General features: G+C 40.8%; 1 protein-coding gene across 2 annotated transcripts in view; it reads left to right on the top strand.

Annotated features, from left to right (window-relative positions):
• APTX (aprataxin) overlaps positions 1-19,567 on the top strand; it is an 82,933-nt gene that overhangs the window by 422 nt on the left and 62,944 nt on the right. The window contains exons 1-2 of one of the 2 annotated variants that reach the window (XM_032634442.1): positions 876-961; positions 11,107-11,193. The gene's annotated coding sequence lies outside the window, so the exon portion shown is untranslated. Of the gene's footprint in view, positions 1-875; positions 962-11,106; positions 11,194-19,567 lie in introns of those variants that run through there. The other variant, XM_032634443.1, reaches the window with a different exon arrangement.

The following is a 19,567-nucleotide window of genomic DNA, read 5'->3' as shown; positions in this document are numbered from 1 at the left end:
CGGCAAGGGATTCCCAAATCTGTGGGGCCGCCGCCGCTTGCGGGAGCGCGGAAGACTCGGGAACTGGGCCCGGGCAGGGCCTGTGCGCTGAACAGGAGGAACCTCTCAGTACAAAGCCTTTTGCCGCACCTCTTCCCCGTCGGCGCCTCCTTCACCTCTTTTGGCGTCTCTACCCGGCTTAGTTTTTTAGCCTTGAGATTCTGGGAAGCCGCCGAGCGCGAAATGCTGAGCAAGACGGGCCTGGGCCCCAGAGCAATCACCCATGCAGTCCAAGGCCTCGTAGTTCGCCAAACTGCGAAGTTAGAAGAGCTCTTAGTGCAAGTCCAGACCCGTATACACACGTTATTTGCTTTGGGCCTTGCCATACGTCGGGCTCAGGCGGTGATCAGTGGGGAAACGTTTGCATTACCGTGGTGCAAACCGTGGGCCAGTAGTCTCTCTGGCCAGGCGTTCACCGGGTTTGGCTAGCGGGGGACACAGTAACAGTTACAAGAGTGGCTAACTGGCAAATAGTTTTAATTATTTGACCTAACGTTTAAGTCCTACTAGTCTGTGAATCTGGATCTAGAGTCTGCAGAATGAGTCCTTCAGGCTTTCAAATGTTGAGTTCAGGACATAATGGAAGATGGGGTCTGTCTTCCTTATTCAATAACAAAACAAACACAGGAGGACCTAGCACCAAGGAAGATGGACATGCAAAGCTGAAAAAGCCTGGTTCACTCAGACTTTAGTAGGGAGACAGGCAAGCCAAAGAACTGTAGGGGAACCCTGTTAATCTGATGAAACAGGGAAAGCTTCTCTGGGAAAGTGGCAGTTGAGCTGAGTTGTGAAGAAAGAAGAGTATTCCCAGCAAGGACAAAGTGCAAGGGAAGGCTATGATTAAGGTGTGAAAGAATATGATGTTTTTAGGAAATTGCAGGTACTTGAATATAGCCAGAGCTGAAAGCTGGAGTGACCGAAGGTGAGGCTTCAGAGCTAGTTGGCAAACACCTGTTGGTGTATGTTACTAAAATAAGAATTTTGAACTTTACCCTGGAGGCATCCCATACTTATCAGTTCAGCCTTATCTCTTTAAATTGTAGCTTTGTGCATTTTCCCAAATGCAGTTTTTCACCTGTTTGTGCTTGTGGTATGGCTGAGAAACACCTAACTTTTTTTTTTTAATTTTATTTATGTAATTTTGCTGTGTCCGGTCTTCATTGCTGCACGCAGGCTTTCTTTACTTGTGGTGAGCAGGGGCTGCTCACTGCGGTGGTTTGTTGCGGAGCCCGGGCTCTAGGCATGCAGGCTTCAGTAGTTGTGGCTCGTGGGCTCTAGAGCGCAGGCTCAGTAGTTGTGGTGCACCGGCTTAGTTGATCCGTGGCATGTGGGGTCTTCCTGGACTCGGGGCTCGAAACTGTGTCTCCTGAGTTGGCAGGTGAATTCTTAACCACTGTGCCACTAGGGAAGTCCACACCTAATGTTTCTAATCTTAGACGTTACCTTCTCAATTATCACCTCAGGTATAAAGGGTTTTGTTTTGTTTTCTTAATCTTCCGTCACTAAAACTCCAGTGCTGCCAGGCAGCGAGCTAGGGCTTGATAATATAAAAATCACGAAAGTCGTTTTCCTTGCTGTCAAGGATAAATGTTGACAAAAAAGTATTGGGGTGCCAAGTAGGGGGAACCTTGCACCATCCAGATGAGTATCCCAGGCGGAGAGACCAACAGTTGTGAAAACATGAACAATTAAAAGAGAACAGTAAACAAACAGCTAATAAATATCGTCCATGTGTTATGTAGGCTTTGAAGTCCTCAAGTCCCTACTTTATTGTAACGTGAACTGTGCGTTTGTGAGTCTAACATTGGTTAAGCATATGAAATAAGCATCAATATGGTGTATATCAAATCACTTCAACGGAGAGTTTCCACAATAAATATTACCATGGCTAGTGTTTCTCAAGTATTACCATGTTTAGTGTTTCTTTTTGCCTGAGGAACCCAACTGAAATTCCCACACGTTTTAGAAAGGTGAAAGTGTGATACAAACATGAAGATACCGTCTTGAGACTGAAACATTAAGACTGAAATATATTGAAAATACTTTTAAAATCTGCAAGCTCTTTAAGCTTAATTCCTTTTTTCCAGTTATATATATATATATTTCAGATTATTTTCGAGTATAGATTATTACAAGTTAATTCTTTATTAAGAATAAAATAAAGGGCATAAAATTTGGTTAAAAAAGAAAACTATGTACTCATTTGCTTGTATGTGTGTAGAATATTTCAGAAAGATACCCCAAAACTAGTAATATGGTTGCCCGTGGAGAGAGCTAGCTGCTTGGGGGAGGCAGATGGGAGGAAGAAATTTCACGATATACCGTTTGTAATTTTGGAATATTTAATCCATTTGAATGCAGTACTTATTTAAAAAACTTAAAAATGTATAAAATTCCCTCCTCCCAATTCAAGCTTTGAACTAGTAACTCATCACTCCCGAAGCAAGTTAGGTGATTTTTAGTTGCCTTAAAAAACATCATTACGGGGCTTCCCTGGTGGCGCAGTGGTTGAGAGTCCGCCTGCCGATGCAGGGGACACGGATTTGTGCCCCGGTTGGAGAGGATCCCACACGTCGCGGAGCGGCTGGTCCCGTGGGCCATGGCCGCTGAGCCTGCGCGTCCGGAGCCTGTGCTCCACAATGGGAGAGGCCACAGCGGTGAGAGGCCCGCGTACCGCAAACAAAACAAAACAAAACATCATTACGTATGTTCTGTTTGACGGTTTTTCCTTCATAGAAGCTTATGTCAGTGATGCTGAAAATATGTGCTGCTAAATATCCTGGTTTTTCAGTAATAGAAGTTAACACTTTTAAGAAGCATTATTTACGTAAAATATGAAAAGATTAGCAGTAATTTAGAATGTGATCTTTTTTGGTGCAGAAATAAGATCACATTATACATGCTGTTTGCAATTTGCCCTTTTGGCTTAATTTATTGTCATCTTACCATGTTAGGATAAATAGTCTAGCTTGTTATTTTTAACGAGTTTATAGTGTATAGCATGCAGGCACTATATTTAACCATTTCCCTATTGAGCATTTTGGTAGTTTCCACTGTTTCATGAACAATGTTGCTGAGATATTCTCAAATAACAGCTTTGGGCACTCATGAAAGTATTTCTGTAAGACAGACATCTGGAACTGAAATTGCTGTGTCAATGTGAATGCAAATTTAAAATTGAATAAATAACTTTCCATATCAGCTTGTACCTCTGTCAGCAGTGTATGAGTGGACCTTGCCAATGTGAGTTCTGTCTTTTTTTTTTTTTGTCTTGTCTAACCTTAAAGGTTAAAAAGTGATATCTATTGTTTTAATTTGACTTTCTTGAATTGTGTGGTTAGCATCTTTTAAATGTTTACTGACTCTTCTTCTGTCACCCTGTCTATCCCTCTCATTTGACCATTTTTCTGTGGTGTCCCTCCACTGTTTTAATGATACATAATAGCACCTTTATCTGTGATAGATAGTAGGTGTTAATGTGTCGTAGTTATTTTCTCTAGTGTTTTGTAGCTTTTGACTATATATGTGTATATATTTGGACCATATAAAGTTTTAAATTTTTATGTAGATAAGTTTCAACTTTTTCTTTTGGCTTCTTATTTCTTTTCTTCTCCTCTCTTCTTTTTCCCTCCTACTTCTCCTTCATTTGCTATGTTTAAAAGACTTCACCAATCCAACATTATAAATATATTCTCCCAGGTGTTCTTCTAGCACTTTCATCGTTTAATTTTTCATATTTAAATCTTTATTCCACCTAGAAGTTCTTTTGGTGAAAGGACTGAGGGTTATTTGTAATTAACTGAGCTTTATCTTTCTGCAGATGGTGAGCTAGTTTGTCTAAATATTTTAATACTCCTAACTCGTGTGAGATGCCACTCTTATTGTGTACTAAATTTAATTAAATTTAATGTCTGGTAGGCCTCTTTCTCCTCATTGCTCCTTCTTTTTACAATTTCCCTGGCATTTTCTAGTATTTTTCTTCTTCCAGATGAGCTTAAGAATGTTTCTGGCAGATTACCCAAAATCCCAACATGATTTTTATTGTCATTACAGTGCTTTTATATATCAGTCAGTTTGGGAAGAACTAGCATGTTTATAATGTTGAATCTTCCTCTCTGTAAACAAGTTATATTGTACATATAACTGTATATTCATTTTCTTTATTGTATTTTATGCTTTTTTTAAAGTTGAAGTATAGTTGATTTACAATGCTGTGCCAATTGCTGCTGTACAGCAAAGTGCCTCAGTTATACACATAGAGACATTCTTTTTATAATTTTCTTTTCTATTACGGTTTATTGCAGGAGATTGGATATAGTTCCCTGTGCTATACAGTAGGACCTTGTTGTTTATCTGTTCTACACGTAATATTTTGCATTTACCAACCCAAATTCGCCGTCCATCACTCTCCCTCCCTCCTCTTGGCAACCTCAAGTCTGATCTCTATGTCTGTGAGTCTGTTTCTGTTTTGTAGATAAGTTTGTGTCATATTTTAGATTCCACATATAAGTGATATCATATGCTATTTGTCTTTCTCTTTCTGACTTACTTCATTTGGTATGATAATCTCTAGTTGTGTCCATGTTGCTGCAAATAGCATAATTTTGTTCTTTTAGTGCTGCTATGAACATAGGGGTGCATGTATCTTTTTAAATTATAATTTTGTCTGGGTATATGCCCAGGAGTGGGATTGCTGGATCATATGGTAATTCTATTTTGAGTTTTCTAAGGAACCGCCATAATGTTTTCCATAGTGGCTGCACCAACTTACATTCCCACCAACAGTGTGAAAGTGTTCCCTTTTCTCCTCACCCTCTCCAGCATTTGTTATTTGTAGATTTTTTAGTGATGGCCGTTCTGACTGATGTTGAGCATCTTTTCATGTGCCTACGAGCCATCTGTATGTCTTCTTTGGAGAAATGTCTATTAAGGTCTTCTGCCCATTTTTCAATTGGGTTGTTTTTTTGCTGTTGAGTTGTATGAGCTGTTTGTATATTTTGGAGATTAAGCCCTTGTCTGTCTCATCATTTACAAATAGTTTCTCCCATTCTGTAAGTCGTCTTTTTTTTTTTTTTTAATGGCTTCCTTTGCTGTGCAAAAGCTAGTAAGTTTGATTAGGTCCCATTGGTTTATTTTTGTTTTTATTTCTATTGCCTTGGGAGACTGACCTAAGAAAACGTTTGTAAGATTTATGTCAGAGGATGTTTTACCTATGCTCTCTTCTAGGAGTTTTATGGTGTCATGTCTTATGTTTAAGTCTTTAAGCCATTTTGAGCTTATTTTTGTGCATGGTGTGAGGGTGTGTTCTAGCTTCATTGGTTTGCATGCAGCTGGCCAACTTTCCCAGCACCACTTGCTGAAGGGACTTTTTCCCACTTTATATTCTTGCCTCCTTTGTTGAAGATTAATTCTTCAACAAAGAATTGTTGACTGTAGGTGTGTGGATTTATTTCTGGGCTCCCTATTCTGTTCCATTGATCCATATCTGTGTTTTTGTACCAATACCAAACTGTTTTGATTACTGTATGCTTTTTGTTTTAAACCAGGTCCTGATCATTTCTTCTTAAAGATGTTATTAGACATTGTCTTTTTGTTTCTATCACGAATGGTCTCTTTTCTTACCATTATATTTTACTTCAGTGGTGTGCTTTATAACTCTTGCCAGATCACAAGTATCCATGGAGATAGCTGGAGATGACTGGAGGCATGGTAGGAGCCAATTTCTTAAGGGCTTGAGAATTATGCTAGAAGCTTGAATTTTATCTTGAAAGCTCTTGAGAGATCCTGGAAGATTTTAGGGATGGGGTGATATAACATCTAACAGCTGACTTTTTTGGGGGGAGTGCCTGTCAGGTACTCTCTATAAATGTCATATTTTAATCATATCAACCTTGTTTTACAGATGATTTGATCATATTTACATTTTAGAACAACCATTTGGGTGCTATTGTGGAAGATGGATTCATAGGAAGCTTTTATGATGAGAGATTAGATTAGAATTGGTAAGGCCAGGACTTCCCTGGTGGTCCAGTGGTTAGGACTCCATGCTTCCATTGCAGGGGGCACAGGTTTGATCCCTGGTCCGGGAACTAGGATCCCGCAAGCCGCACAGCATGGCCAAAAACACAAAAACAAAAACAGAAACAAAAAAACCCCAAAACAAAACAAAAAAAGAATTGGTAAGGCCTACACAGTAGAAATGGAGAGGGAGGGAAATATAAGTATAGAGATAGAATCTACAGGTTGCATTGACTGTATGCAGAGTTGATGGAGAAGGAGTCATGGCTGACTTCCAGCTTTCTGGCCTAAGCAAGAGGTTGGAGATGCCCTTCCTGAGATGGGGAGACCTGAAAGAGGAGGAAGAGGAAGCTGTGGTGGGGGCAGAGTTGGAGGGGAGGAAAGATGAGTTGAGTTTTGGGTGTGTAGAATTACTGCTATACTTTTTTTCTTTAAAAAGGAAAGAAAAATTTTATTAGAAAGTACAAGATGGGAAGTAAATTCTAGCTAAAATTCTAGTTTAAATGCTTGTATGAATTAATTTAAATTTCTTGCAACATTTAGTTTTTAATTGACTGTGGGGCCTAGTGGGGCTGGAATATATATATATTTTTTGAGTGTCACCAATTTGTTTTGGTTCTCCTCTTATCTCTGTGACTACACATTGTCTCAGTCTTCTTTATGAACTGTTCTCCCTTTCAACCCCCAACCCCCAGTTGTTATTTTTAAATTTTATTTTATTTTTAAAAATTTATTTATTTTATTTATTTATTTTTGGCTGCGTTGGGTCTTCGTTGCTGTGTGCGGGCTTTCTCTAGTTGCGGTGAGCAGGGGCTACTCTTGGTTGTGGTGTGCGGGCTTCCCATTGTGGTGGCTTCTTTTCTTGCGGAGCATGGGCTCTAGGCGCCCCTGGGCTTCAGTAGTTGTGACTTGTGGGCTCAGTAGTTATGGCTCGTGGGCTCTGGAGCACAGGGTCAGTAGTTGTGGTGCACAGGCTTAGTTGCTACGTGGCATGTGGGATTTTCCTGGACCAGGGCTCGAACCTGTGTCCCCTGCATTGGCAGGTGGATTCTTAACCACTGCGCCACCAGGGAAGCCCTGTTATTTTTTAAGTAAACTTTTAATTTTAGAATAGTTTTACATTTACAGAAATGTTGCAAGGATAGTACAGGGAGTTCCTGTATACCTGGCACCCAGTTTTCCTTGTTGTCAGCTTCTTAATAAAAATGGTACAGTTGTCACAACTGATGAACTAAAATTGTTACATTATTATTAACAAAAGCCCATTCTTTTTTTAAATTGAGTATAGTTGACATATAATATTATATTAGTTTCAGGTGTACAACAGAATGATTTGATATTTGTATACACTGAAAAATGATCACCACAGTAAGTATAGTTACCATTCATCACCATACAAAGTTACAATTTTTTTTCCTTTTTAAAGTCCTTTCTTTATTCTGATTTCCTTAGTTTTTACTTAATGTCCCTTTTCTGTTCCAGGACCCCATCCAGAATACCACATTACTTTTAGTCATCATGTCTCTTTAGGCTTTTCTTGACTGTGACAGCGTCTCAGATTTTCCTTATTTTGGATAATCTTGACAGTTTTAAGGAGTACTGGCCAGGTGTTTTGTAGACTGTCCTTCAATATGGGTTTGTCTCATGTTTTTTTCATGGATAGGCTCGGTTTATGGGTTTTGGGGAGAAAGACCACAGAGGTAAAGTGCTAGTTTCATCATATATCCAAGGTACATACTGTGAACATGACTCATCACTGTTGATGTTGACCTTGATCACCTGGCTGAGGTAGCATTTGCCAGATTTCTCTGTATTGTGAAGTTACTCTCCCCCCACCCCCGCCACCTTTTTCCATCCTGTATGCTTCAGAAGGAAGTCGTATTCATCTTGATATCATCAACATGAAGGCATGGTCTGGCACAGAGTAGTGTTTGTTGAACTTAACTGGTTCCCTGTTATTTTGTGAGTCTCACTAAAGTCCTGACAGATAATTTTCTGTTTTATCAATATGAAATAAAAATTAGTGAATTTGAGTAACTTCCCGAAAGTCACACATTAAGTGGTCAAATTGGAATTTGAGCCCAGTCTTTCTGAATGCAAAGCCTGTGGTCTTTACCATTCTGGCTTCACAGAGTCTTGTATTTACTTTGGCCATCTTCCCTAAGTACTTGTAATACAAAAGTGTCTATAGATAATGTGGTTAGATCCTTGGTTATATGGAACTTTCATTCTTCTATAATTCATCTTTTCAATTTAAAGTTGTACTTTAGACTTCTTAGCCTCGAAAAGGGGAGACGTCTGTGCCCTGTATTGCTTGATCCAATTCCAATGGAATGTCTTCTTTTTAATTCCCTACAGAATTGTGGCGGGTGGGTTGCAGCAGGGCCATACTGGGAAAATGGATACCAGTTAGGATGCTATTACAGTAGTATGGGACCGGCTATATAATTTGTAAGACTCAGTGCAAAATGAAAACATAGGGTCCCTTGTCAAAAATTATTGAGATGGGAATTCCCTGGCAGTCCAGTGATTAGGTCTTGGTGCTCTCACTGCCAGGGCCCGGGTTCAGTCCCTGGTTGGGGAACTAAGATCCCGGAAGCCGTGCAGCACAGCCAAAAAAAAGATTATTGAGGAATTCGAGACAGTGACAGCAGAGCATTAAACCTAGCATGGGGCTCTTCTAAGCGTGCGACGCTGTGTGACTGCACATCACACAGCCATGAATCTGGCCTTGCCGTAGAAGCAGTAGGCAAAGAGGGCCAATATTAAAGCTGTGGGAGTAGGATTGGAGAATAGTAACGTAAGATATTAAAGAGGTATACCTACAGGGATTGTTGATGATTAGATGTGATAGGTGAGTGGGTGGATAAAATATGGAATGTAAAGTTTCTGATGGGGTAATACTATTCACTGATACAGGAAATCAGAGGACCAGATTAGCTCTGAGGAGAAAATAATGAGTTCAGTTTTAAACATATTAACCGAGTGTGGATATTCAGGCAACACTTGGATATACAAGTATTCATAGAAAAAGAGCAGGAGGATACAATCAGAACTGATAGTACTTACTTATCTCTGATGTTGAGGACCAGGGTGGAGGGTGGCCACTGGGTGGGGACTTTAACCTTTTTTTTTTTTTTTTTTTTTTTGCGGTATGCGGGCTTCTCACTGTTGTGGCCTCTCCCGTTGCGGAGCACAGGCTCCCGACGCGCAGGCTCAGCGGCCTTGGCTCACGGGCCTAGCCGCTCCGTGGCATGTGGGATCTTCCCAGACCGGGACACGAACCCGTGTCCCCTGCATTGGCAGGTGGACTCTCAACCACTGCGCCACCAGGGAAGCCCAACTTTAACCTTTTAAAGAGAGTATCCATGTATTTCTTGTATAACGGAGAAATAATATTTTTATTCATGAAAATCAAGTCACAAAGTATTATTGTGTTTGTAAGAGAAATGGATTGAATCTGAAAGCAAAAGTTTGCAAAAGTTTATACTAGTAAAAAAGAGGCATTTATGAAAGAAATAGATTTGCAGCTGCATATTTTCTGTTGCCAGTAATACCATACACATGATTCAAAATAGACTGTTAGTTTACTATTCTTTAATTTTTTTGTTGAGCACTCACAATCTATTGGTTGCTTTACAGGGTGTATAATTTAAAAAATTTACATAAAATTTTACTCTTAAGTTGTATCTCTGTATGATCTGAGGAAAATTACCAAGCTACTCTGAGTATAGTTTCTTTATTGGTAGAGACGAAACTAACTTTACTGGGAATGTGAGAATTAAATAGGATTATAAGTGAAAGTTCTTTGTAAACTCTAAATTTTGTAAATTCATACCCTTTAGCTCTGCAGCCTTCTTAGTGAGCCTCCCATCTCCTTCCCAGTTTCATCTCCAACAACCTACCTTCTCAACTGGTTTTCTCACCACCTCCTGAACATCCCTTGTACTTTTCTGCTTCCTTAACTTTGGTCTCATTCATTTGTGTAATCAACAAGTGTGTATTGAGCATCTCACCCGCCTAGAGGCTTTGTTTAAATATCACCTTCTCACTGAAGCCTACAATGTCTACCCTATTCAAAATCACAATCTGCTCTTCCTCTTTAGCACTCCCAATCCCCCTTAACTTTTTTATATAACTTCACACTCACGACATAACAAATTACTTACCTATTGTCTCTTCCCGCTATACCCTCTTCCCAATAGAAGTAAAATTTCATTTAGATAGAGATTTTTGTCTGTTTTGTTTTATGATGTATCCCAGGCATATAGAACACTGCCTGGTACAGAGTAGGTACTCAATACAAGTTTATGGAATGAGTGAATGAATGAATATGCATTGTGCCAGACTTTAAGCCAGGCACCAGGTAGATAGTTGTGAAGAAGCAGAGATGGTTCCTGCCCTCATGGAACATCCAGCCTAGCACTGTAGTGGTTTTTCTGCCTGCTTGGGCTGCCCTCCTGCAGGAAATGTCAGTGACTAATTGCTGAGTTCAGAGTAGCTTTTCTGCTCAGCAGTGAGCAATTTTCAGATAATTTTGCTTTTAAGTCTTAAAAAAAATTCTGATAGAAAGGAAGGGGGGGGGGGAAATAGCAATGCATTTTCTTTAGTCATTCTAAGTTAAAAGTCAACAATTTTCCCCAATGCAAGGCAGAACAGTATCCTCTTTAAAGCGCTGGGCCTTATAGATTGTTGAAAGAGGTCATGGAGTGTAGCTAGTTTACTTTTTCGTTCTTTCTTTCTTTTTAACCTGAAGAAAGATGGTTGTAATTTTTCATGCCATTGAAAATGAAAAGATGTGCAGTAAACATGTTTATTGCTGTCTTTTTATAAATTGTGAAATGCTTCATCCATAAGATCTTGACCTATTTCTTCAGGTCCTCTATATGCAGTTGGTCAATATGAGTTTTTATATTGCTAGAACTCTTTTTTAAGAAAAGAGGGGAAAAAAGAGCTCAAATTGAGTGTATTTAAAAATAATCTGCTGACCCAGCACACATAAAACAATGTGTCAGCAGCTATTCTTTCTCTCACTCTGTTCTCATACAGGCAACCGCACAATCCATGGACCGTCCAAGGCTAGGGGGCCTACCTGCAAGATGGAATAAAGAATTAAGGAATAATACTGCTGCACAGGTATGCAACTGAACTAAATGATTTTTAATATCCCTTCCACATGGAGACTATTGATCTTGATAATTTAAACTCCCAAATCCTGTTTGTCCTCATTTATTTGAATAATCCAGTCGATAACATTTTGTGTATATATGTCTTCTAAATAACTATTTTAATTCTTCACCTCATTTTGCTATCAAATATCTTCTAACTTAAGTTTGATATTCCACCTTAATTTCTTTCTCTGCATGTAAATTCTGATGTAGATATGAATTATTTTTGCCCATGATCTTTTTGTCAGAAAAAAATAGATGAAATGAAACTCTTGTGGAAGTAGCCTCAATCTATTGTAAAAAATTTCTGTGGTGTCCCATGAACCCATGATATGATGTAAAAAATTTACTCTGCCAGATTTTTATTATTGTCTTGCACTAGATAACAACTTAACTTTGTTTAACAATTGCCTCTTCCATTGCGGAGCACAGGCTCCGGATGCGCAGGCTCAGCGGCCATGGCTCATGGGCCCAGCCGCTCCACGGCATGTGGGATCTTGCCGGTCCGGGGCACGAACCCGTGTCCCCGGCATCGGCAGGCGGATTCTCAACCACTGCGCCACCAGGGAAGCCCTCCTCTAATGCTTTTGACTGATTTATAAGCCCTCTTGTGTGCTAACATCACCCTGTAGATACACTTCTATCATAGCATTTATGTAAATGTATATAATGTATTATAAACATTGATGCCAATGTCTTCTTTTAGAAAGTGTTCATAGACATTTCCAAGGATACAAGAAAAATCTCTGAAACAAAAAAAATCACACACACACACACACACACACACACACACACACACGCTGCCATAAATTAAAAGTGCAGAGAATGAAGAAATAAAAACATGGCTAGAGACAAAATAGAGCCAGGGACAAAGCTAAAAATGCAGATAGGAATGACTTTCACTTTTGCTACAGCTGGGCCATGAATTTGTCTCTAAGCTGACAGCCTCATTGGTCCTACAATTCGTGGTGTCCATAGGTAAAAAACAAACCTGTTACTCTGGAGAAGTAAAACTATTCCCAGAATTGAGATCAGATTGGACTGTCTCCCAGGGATGCTTATGAAGAGAACATTGTGTTATATGAGGAGCAGTGCCCTTGACAGCATCCCTGACAGGGTGCCTAGTTCACAAGGATGCCTCTTACAGCCTGATGGCAGCACACCAAAAAGGGATTCATGGGCTAAAGCACTGTTTCTGAGGTGGAGCACTCTCAGTGATCATGGCTTCACAACATTTTATTTCTCACACCTAGTACAGTTATTGGCATATAGCAGGTGTCAAAAAGTATTTGTTGAGTGAATGTCAAATGGAGAAGACATAGTTCAAAGGCTCCCTCTAAAAGACCCCACTGATTACCAAGACCTAACGTCCTGCTCCCCAACTCTGCACCCTTTTTTAGCTATCAAGCGATACAGTTATGAAATATTTCTTCTACTATTGGGGTAAATTGCCATTTCAATTTTAATATTAAACTTATCATGTCTTCTCCAAATATGGGAGTGAGGCTGGGCCATTTGTGTGTGGGTGTACACCCTTGCTGGTGGTGGTAGTGGTAGTTTTGGGTCAAGAAAGTACTCATCAAACTGGGAGGTCAGTTTGCTAGTGACCTTCACAGTGCTACTGGCTTAGATCCAGACTCCCACATCCAGGCTGTTCTTCAGAGCAGAGGCAGAGTTGGTGATGGTGCCACATTGGGCCTCATTGGTCTGTGTGCTGAGCATAAGGAAGACCCAGTAACAAGTTACAGGGGCACTGGCATTAAAAGAGACTCAGCGCTGAGTTAGCAGCTCCTGACTTAGGGCTCCTTATAGTCCTGTAGGGTGACTGGGGTCGAGCTGAGCTCACGGGTTGGAGTTCAGTCACTTTAGCTGGCAGAGTTAGAGGCTTGGGTTAGGCCCTGGTATAAGGGTTTTTCTTCCTGGTGTGTGTCACCATCTCTCATTCCTGTCTGTCATCTTCTTGTTGTCATTGACGTTGTAAAGGTGTTTTAGGGCAGGAACGCAGTCCCTCTGTGCAGCTTTCCACCTGCATAATCACAGGGGTGTCTTCATCATGATGAGGGAACTCTTCATCTTCTGGTGTGAAACTTTTCCTTGTTCTTGCTTCAACAGCAATGACACTGCCAGGCCTAGAACAGGAAACTGGGAGGGGCAGTGCAGTGGCAAAGAATATGGGCTCTGGAAGCTGGCTCCCTGGGTTTGAATCCTGGCCTCGTGACAAACAAGTTACTTATTCTTTCTGTGCCTCAGTTTCCTCATCTGTAAAAAAGGATAATAATGGTACCAAGCTCATAGGGTTATTGTGAGGACTAAATTTGATGATACATGTAAATTGCTTAGAACAGTGTCTACATGTAGTAAACATTATATAATAATGTTTGCTCATAATAATAATAAAATAACAAGTATTACTGTCCTATTCAAACAAAAGAACTAATATAGCTAGTAAATCAACATAATATTGACTTACTAAAATATTGATTGAGTGCCTACTATGTGGTAGGGTCTTTTCTAGGTCATTGAAACAATGCTGACCATGATAGACATAACCCTCATGGAGATTACAGATGAATGGGGCCACAGACGTTAAACTGACAATTATACCAGTATAATTGTACACCGGCATCTCTCTTATTACGGAAGTTGAACCTTGACCCAGGGTTCAGGCATTTTAGTCTTAAGAATTCCAACATACAGTAGAAACAGCACCTCTTTTTTTTTTTTTTAAAAAAGAGTGTTCTTGTTATCTCATGCTGTATGACAAAATGCCCCCCACACTGGTGGCTTAAAATAATAATTTATTTGCTCAAAATTCTGCAATTAGAGCAAGGTTCATCAGAGATAGCTCATGTTTGTTCTGTGTGGTGACTACTGAGAGTGCTCAGCTAGGGCTGGAGGGTCCATCCAAGCTGGATCACTCACATACTGTCTGTTGGCTGGGAGCTTATCTGGGGCTGTTGACCAGGACCCCAGTACTCCTTCATAAGATCTCTTCATGTGGCTAAGTTGGGCTTCTCACAGCCTGGCAGCTGGGTTCTGAAGAGAAGCACCCCAAAAAGATAGGCCACAATGTGCAAGCACTTATCAAGGCTCTGCTCACATCCTACTTCTTAATGTCCCTTTGGCCAAAGCCAGTTCCTTGGCCAAGACCAGAGTCAGTGTGGGAGGGGACTATACAAGGGCAAGAATTCTGAGAGGAGAGAATCAATAGGGTCTAGAAAAGTAATAGACTACCATAGAGAGAAAGATTAAATCTATATTTTCTAAAAAATTTTTTTGTCCTTTTTTCTCCTTAATCACATATGCCATATCCCCTATCTCTGAGACATCAGGGAGAAGTCACATATGTGGGAAGTGAGGTTTCTTCTGTATCGAAAGTCCTTTGGAGAGTGGTTAAAAACTTCTGTTACAGGCCATATAATTTAGGCCAATATTATTCTGTGTTAAGTAGATGTTTTACTCATTGAAAGTATGGTGAAGAAAGAAAGTAAATTTAATTAAACTGTGTTAATTTGATATGCAGAGCTGGATCTTTGCTAGTGAAAAGAGTGACAAAGTAGGAGGGTCCCAGGGTTGTCTGAATAGTGTAAAAGTATAGACATACAAATTGGTTGTCAAGAGGAGCCAAACCACGGTCAGGAAAATGCCACTGGGCATCCAGTCTGAAGTATAGTGAGAAAGACAAATGGGAGAAATCGCAGGTAGGTCAGTATCTGAAGGGCACTGACAAGTTCAGGAGAGTAGAAGAGCTCAAAAGTGAGTCTGTGAAAGCTGAGTGTGTGCTGGAACTGAACTCCCAGCACTGAAAGTTCCTTAAAGGGAGGGGCTGGGTCTGGCTTGTTGCCTTCTCTGTCCTCAACACCTAGCTCACTGCCAAATACAGAGGAGGCACTCCAAGCGGTTGTTGAATGGATATAGACATTGAGGTTTGAAGAAACTGCAGGTTGTAAACCATTCCCTCTCTTTAAGATCCTGGTGCCATAAAATAATTAGAATGACTCTTTAAAAAATATGTACCCTTTAAAAAATATGTCACTCAGGGCTTCCCTGGTGGCGCAGTGGTTGAGAGTCTGCCTGCCGATGCAGGGGACACGGGTTCATGTCCTGGTCCGGCAAGATCCCACATGCCGCGGAGCGGCTAGGCCCGTGAGCCATGGCTGCTGAGCCTGCGTGTCCAGAGCCTGTGCTCCACAGCGGGAGAGGCCACAACAGTGAGAGGCCCGCGTACTGCATTAAAAAAAAAAAAAATGTCACTCTGTGGTGGTTGGAGGTGGCAGGGCTCAAAAAGTCACTCCTCTGATTAAAATCCTTTGATGGCTTCCCTTCCCACCTAGATATCTACATGGCTTCCTTCCTTCTTTCAGGTCTGTACTCAAAAAAAGGCCTTCAACAATAAACAAAGTATCCTCATCACTTTCTATCCTGCTTTTTAATTTATCCCCACATGACCCGTATATTTCTTCTTTTTTTAAAAAATTTATTTATTTTTGACTGCGTTGCGTCTTCGTTGCTGCACGTGGGCTTTCTCTAGTTGCGGCGAGAGGGGGCTACTCTTCATTGCGGTGCGCGGGCTTCTCATTGCAGTGGCTTCTCTTGTTGCGGAACACAGGCTCTAGGTGCGTGGGCTTCAGTAGTTGTGGCACGTGGGCTCAGTAGTTGTGGCTTACGGATTCTAGAGGGCAGGCTCAGTAGTTGTGTCACATGGGCTTAGTTACTCTGCACCTGAGGGATCTTCCTGGACCAGGGATTGAACCGTGTCCCATGCATTGGCAGGCGGATTCTTAACTACTACGCTACCAGGGAAGTCCCTATCCATATATTTCTTTTTTATGGTCTGCCTCTCCCCACTAGAATGTAAGCTCCTTGAAAGCAGGAGCTTTGTTTTGTTCACTGTGGTATAGGCCCTGGCACCTAAAACAATGCCTGACATGTAGAAGCTGCTCAAAAATACTTGAATGAATGAAAAAATGTACCAAGCAATGGAAAGCTAGAGCTTCTCTGATTTCATCTGGCTAGAGGCCAAGACCCTGGAGAATCTTGGCCTCTAGTGGGATGCAAGTATCCATGTGGGCTCCTAAATTCATGTCCCTCCTACTTGACCAGAGGGAAGAACTGATCTTGACAGTGCCAGAAGCCCAGGCCCTCCTGTTCTGGAGTTACTGTTAACTCTGTGTAATTGTGAGGTTGAGGGCCTGGATAGTACAGGATTCATATGGTTTGGGAATGGTACCAAGGGCAGCTGCATCAGTCTTTAAGTTAGGTAGAGTACTTTTCCAGCTTCCAACCAGAAAACCTTGACTGAATAGGTTCAATAAATTGAAAGAAACCCCCTGTGTTGGGTATGTGGATAGGCAAGGAAAAAGTGGTAGATAGGATTATGAGGGATAGATAACATCTCGTTCAAAAGTAAGACTAAAAGTTACTGAGTTTAGTCAGATTTGTGTTTTGAAATATTTTCTCTAGTTGCATGTAAATGGATTGGAGGGGGCTGGAGTGAATTAGGGAGAAAATAAGGAAGAACATTCCAGAGGAAATAGCATGAACATCAAGGAATGCAATAGAGTATTACAGCTGCACCAGGGCTTAGCAGGGATAGCTCATCTATCTCTCTAGAGTACTGAGGAGGAGGGGATGGAAGGGTAAGAAGTTCAGCATTGCTCGTACAAGGCTGGCAATGAAGAGATGGTAGAAGGTAAGCAGGATAAGTTAGAATTAGTATGTTTATAAGAAATTTCAGAAGAGACCACCACAACATCTGCAATTTACACAAATAAGAATTGATTAATTGAAATGAAAGTTCTAACAGGAACCATCAATGGTATGAATGCTAGTCCTTGGGATTACAGTGACGATCCCCTAAACTCTTGCAAAGTTAGATTCTTGAGAGAGTTAAGCTATGAAATCAACACATAGTGGGAGAGGTTAACTAGTATTGAAAGTAGGAGTTGAAAACAATAAAGTGTAAATTATAGGTGGAAAATTTTAAAGTAAATTGCAGGGTATAGTTTATGGATACATTAGCATGTTTACTCTGTGATGTATAGAACAGAACTTCTCTACTGGTGCGCCAATTATGGGTGTGACTCTAAGAATTTAAAAAGATTATCATTAAAAACTTAATCAGAAATGACATAGCTATTTCACCATGAAACCTAATGTCAAAAAGGTAATATTCACAGAAACATGGTCAAGTTTCTCATGAAAAATTTAAAAATATTTTATTTGGATATTTAGCCAGAATCAATGTTATTTTCTCAAATGGTCTATTTAAAATTTTTATCACATATAATTATAAAGAAAATATAATGATTTTTTTAAACCAAGTTCCTCATAGACCTTAAGGTGACCCCAGTATGATCTGCATATATAATTTTATCTTTGTGCCATGACATCAAAAAGTTGGGAAGCAGTAGGAGTTACTAACTTACCTAAAAAAGAGAAATAAAATATCATTAGAAAATATCTAGGGACTTCCCTGGTGGCACAGTGGTTAAGAATCCACCTGCCAATGCAGGGGACACGGGTTCGAGCCCTGGTCTGGGAAGATTCCACATGCCGTGGAGCAACTAAGCCCGTGCACCACAACTACTGAGCCTGCGCTCTAGAGCCTGTGAGCCACAACTACTGAGCCCATGTGCCACAACTACTGAAGCCTGTGCGCCTAGAGCCTGTGCTCTGCAACAAGAGAAGCCACTGCAATGAGAAGCCCATGCACCGCAACAAAGAGTAGCCCCTGCTCACTACAACTAGAGAAAAGCCCGCACGCAGCAATGAAGACCCAATGCAGCCATAAATAAATAAACAAATTAATTTAAAAAAAAGAAAATATTCAACAGGAGTGTATAGGTTGTATTCCCCCAGAAGCATACACAAGGCAAGGATTTGAGTGCAATTAGTTTGTTTAGGAGATGATAGCAGGAAGCATCAATAGCGGAGTGGAGAAGTGAGACAGGGATGGGAGAGAAGTAGTACTGGCGGGTTAATGCACAGGTTACCCCTCTAGACAACTGGGGCTGGAGAGCCTCTGGGAGACAGAGTAGTGTATGCTTCAAAGTTGTTTCGCCCCAGGGGTGTGGAAACAAGTTTACCCATTCACTTCTTTACATCATTTTCACTACTGCTCCCAGGAGTGTAAATCCCATCCCTTCTGGCCTGTATGCAGTCAGAGAAGGCTCTTGGGGCCAGAGGAAGCCTTCAGGCAGAGTCGTAGGTACTTGCAGTGAGAAGTTTTTGGATATGTGAAAGATGCAACTACATGTATAGCTCACTAGGTTTTGGTCCTATCCCCACTAAGTGACTTTTGTTATTTGCCATCTGACCTAGGTTGGCCTACAGAGAAGAATATGTCTTGTCTTATCCAGTTGCTACTGCCTCCAAAATAGCTCTTAAATCAGTCCACTTCTGTATTCTTGTCCAGGCTGCCAACATCCTTTGTGCTACATCAGTAAACTCCTAACTGCTCTCAGCCTTTCTGTTCTCATCCTCCCTTCCAATCCGTTCTTCTTCACAGCAGCCACAGTGATCTTCATAAAATGAGAATCAAATAATGTCACTCCCTGGCTAACGCTTTAGGGTTTTTTCATTGACTATAGGATGAGCTTACATACAGTTCCTGAATGGTTTACTATCTGACCCTCGCTCATATATCACCGTTTTCCTCTTACAAACTACTCTTGAGCTCCATTGGATTTCTGCCATGCCTGAAAGAATATGCTAAAAGCCCTACTGTAGGGCTTTTGTACATGCCCTTTCCTCAGTCTAGATTATAGACCTAGAATATTCTTCTACCAAGTCTTGTCTGTTTCATTTTCATCTTTCTGGACTCAGTTTAATTGTCCTTTCCTTAGATAGGTCTTTCCTGACACCCCTCCCCAACCCTTCCCACTCTACCCTCTCTCCTGCAACAAACAAACAAAAATTTCCTAGCTATATTTTCTCTCAGAACTCTGTATTTTTCCTTTTGAGAAAATCTCTGAACCAGACCACTGCAGCCTCCCCAGGTTGGTCCTCTGGCTCCAACAGGCTTACCCTTAGACCAGGAGTCTCAAAGTATCAAAGAAAGAAGGGCCTTTAAGGGACGGGACAGATTACGTAAATGAGTGGGTGGAGACAATGGCAACTAGAAAGCACTTGGCAGCCACTCCACTTCCAGCTGTTTGTTGCCAGAATTTGCTGGATTTCTTGATATTTTTCCCAAGAGAACAAGAATCCTGATTTTCATGCAAGATTTTCTAATTTCTAACTGTTATAATTAAAAAAAAATTACCCCCCCGAGCAAAATAGCCAAAACAATCTTAGAAAAAGGAAAAAAAAAAACAACCAACAAAGTTGGAGGTCTCACA

The sequence above is a fragment of the Phocoena sinus genome, chromosome 6 (assembly GCF_008692025.1).
Source record: "Phocoena sinus isolate mPhoSin1 chromosome 6, mPhoSin1.pri, whole genome shotgun sequence".
Lineage (NCBI taxonomy): Eukaryota > Metazoa > Chordata > Mammalia > Artiodactyla > Phocoenidae > Phocoena > Phocoena sinus.
The sequence above is the reverse complement of the archived record's forward strand: the minus strand, read 5'-3'. Positions and strand labels throughout refer to the sequence as shown.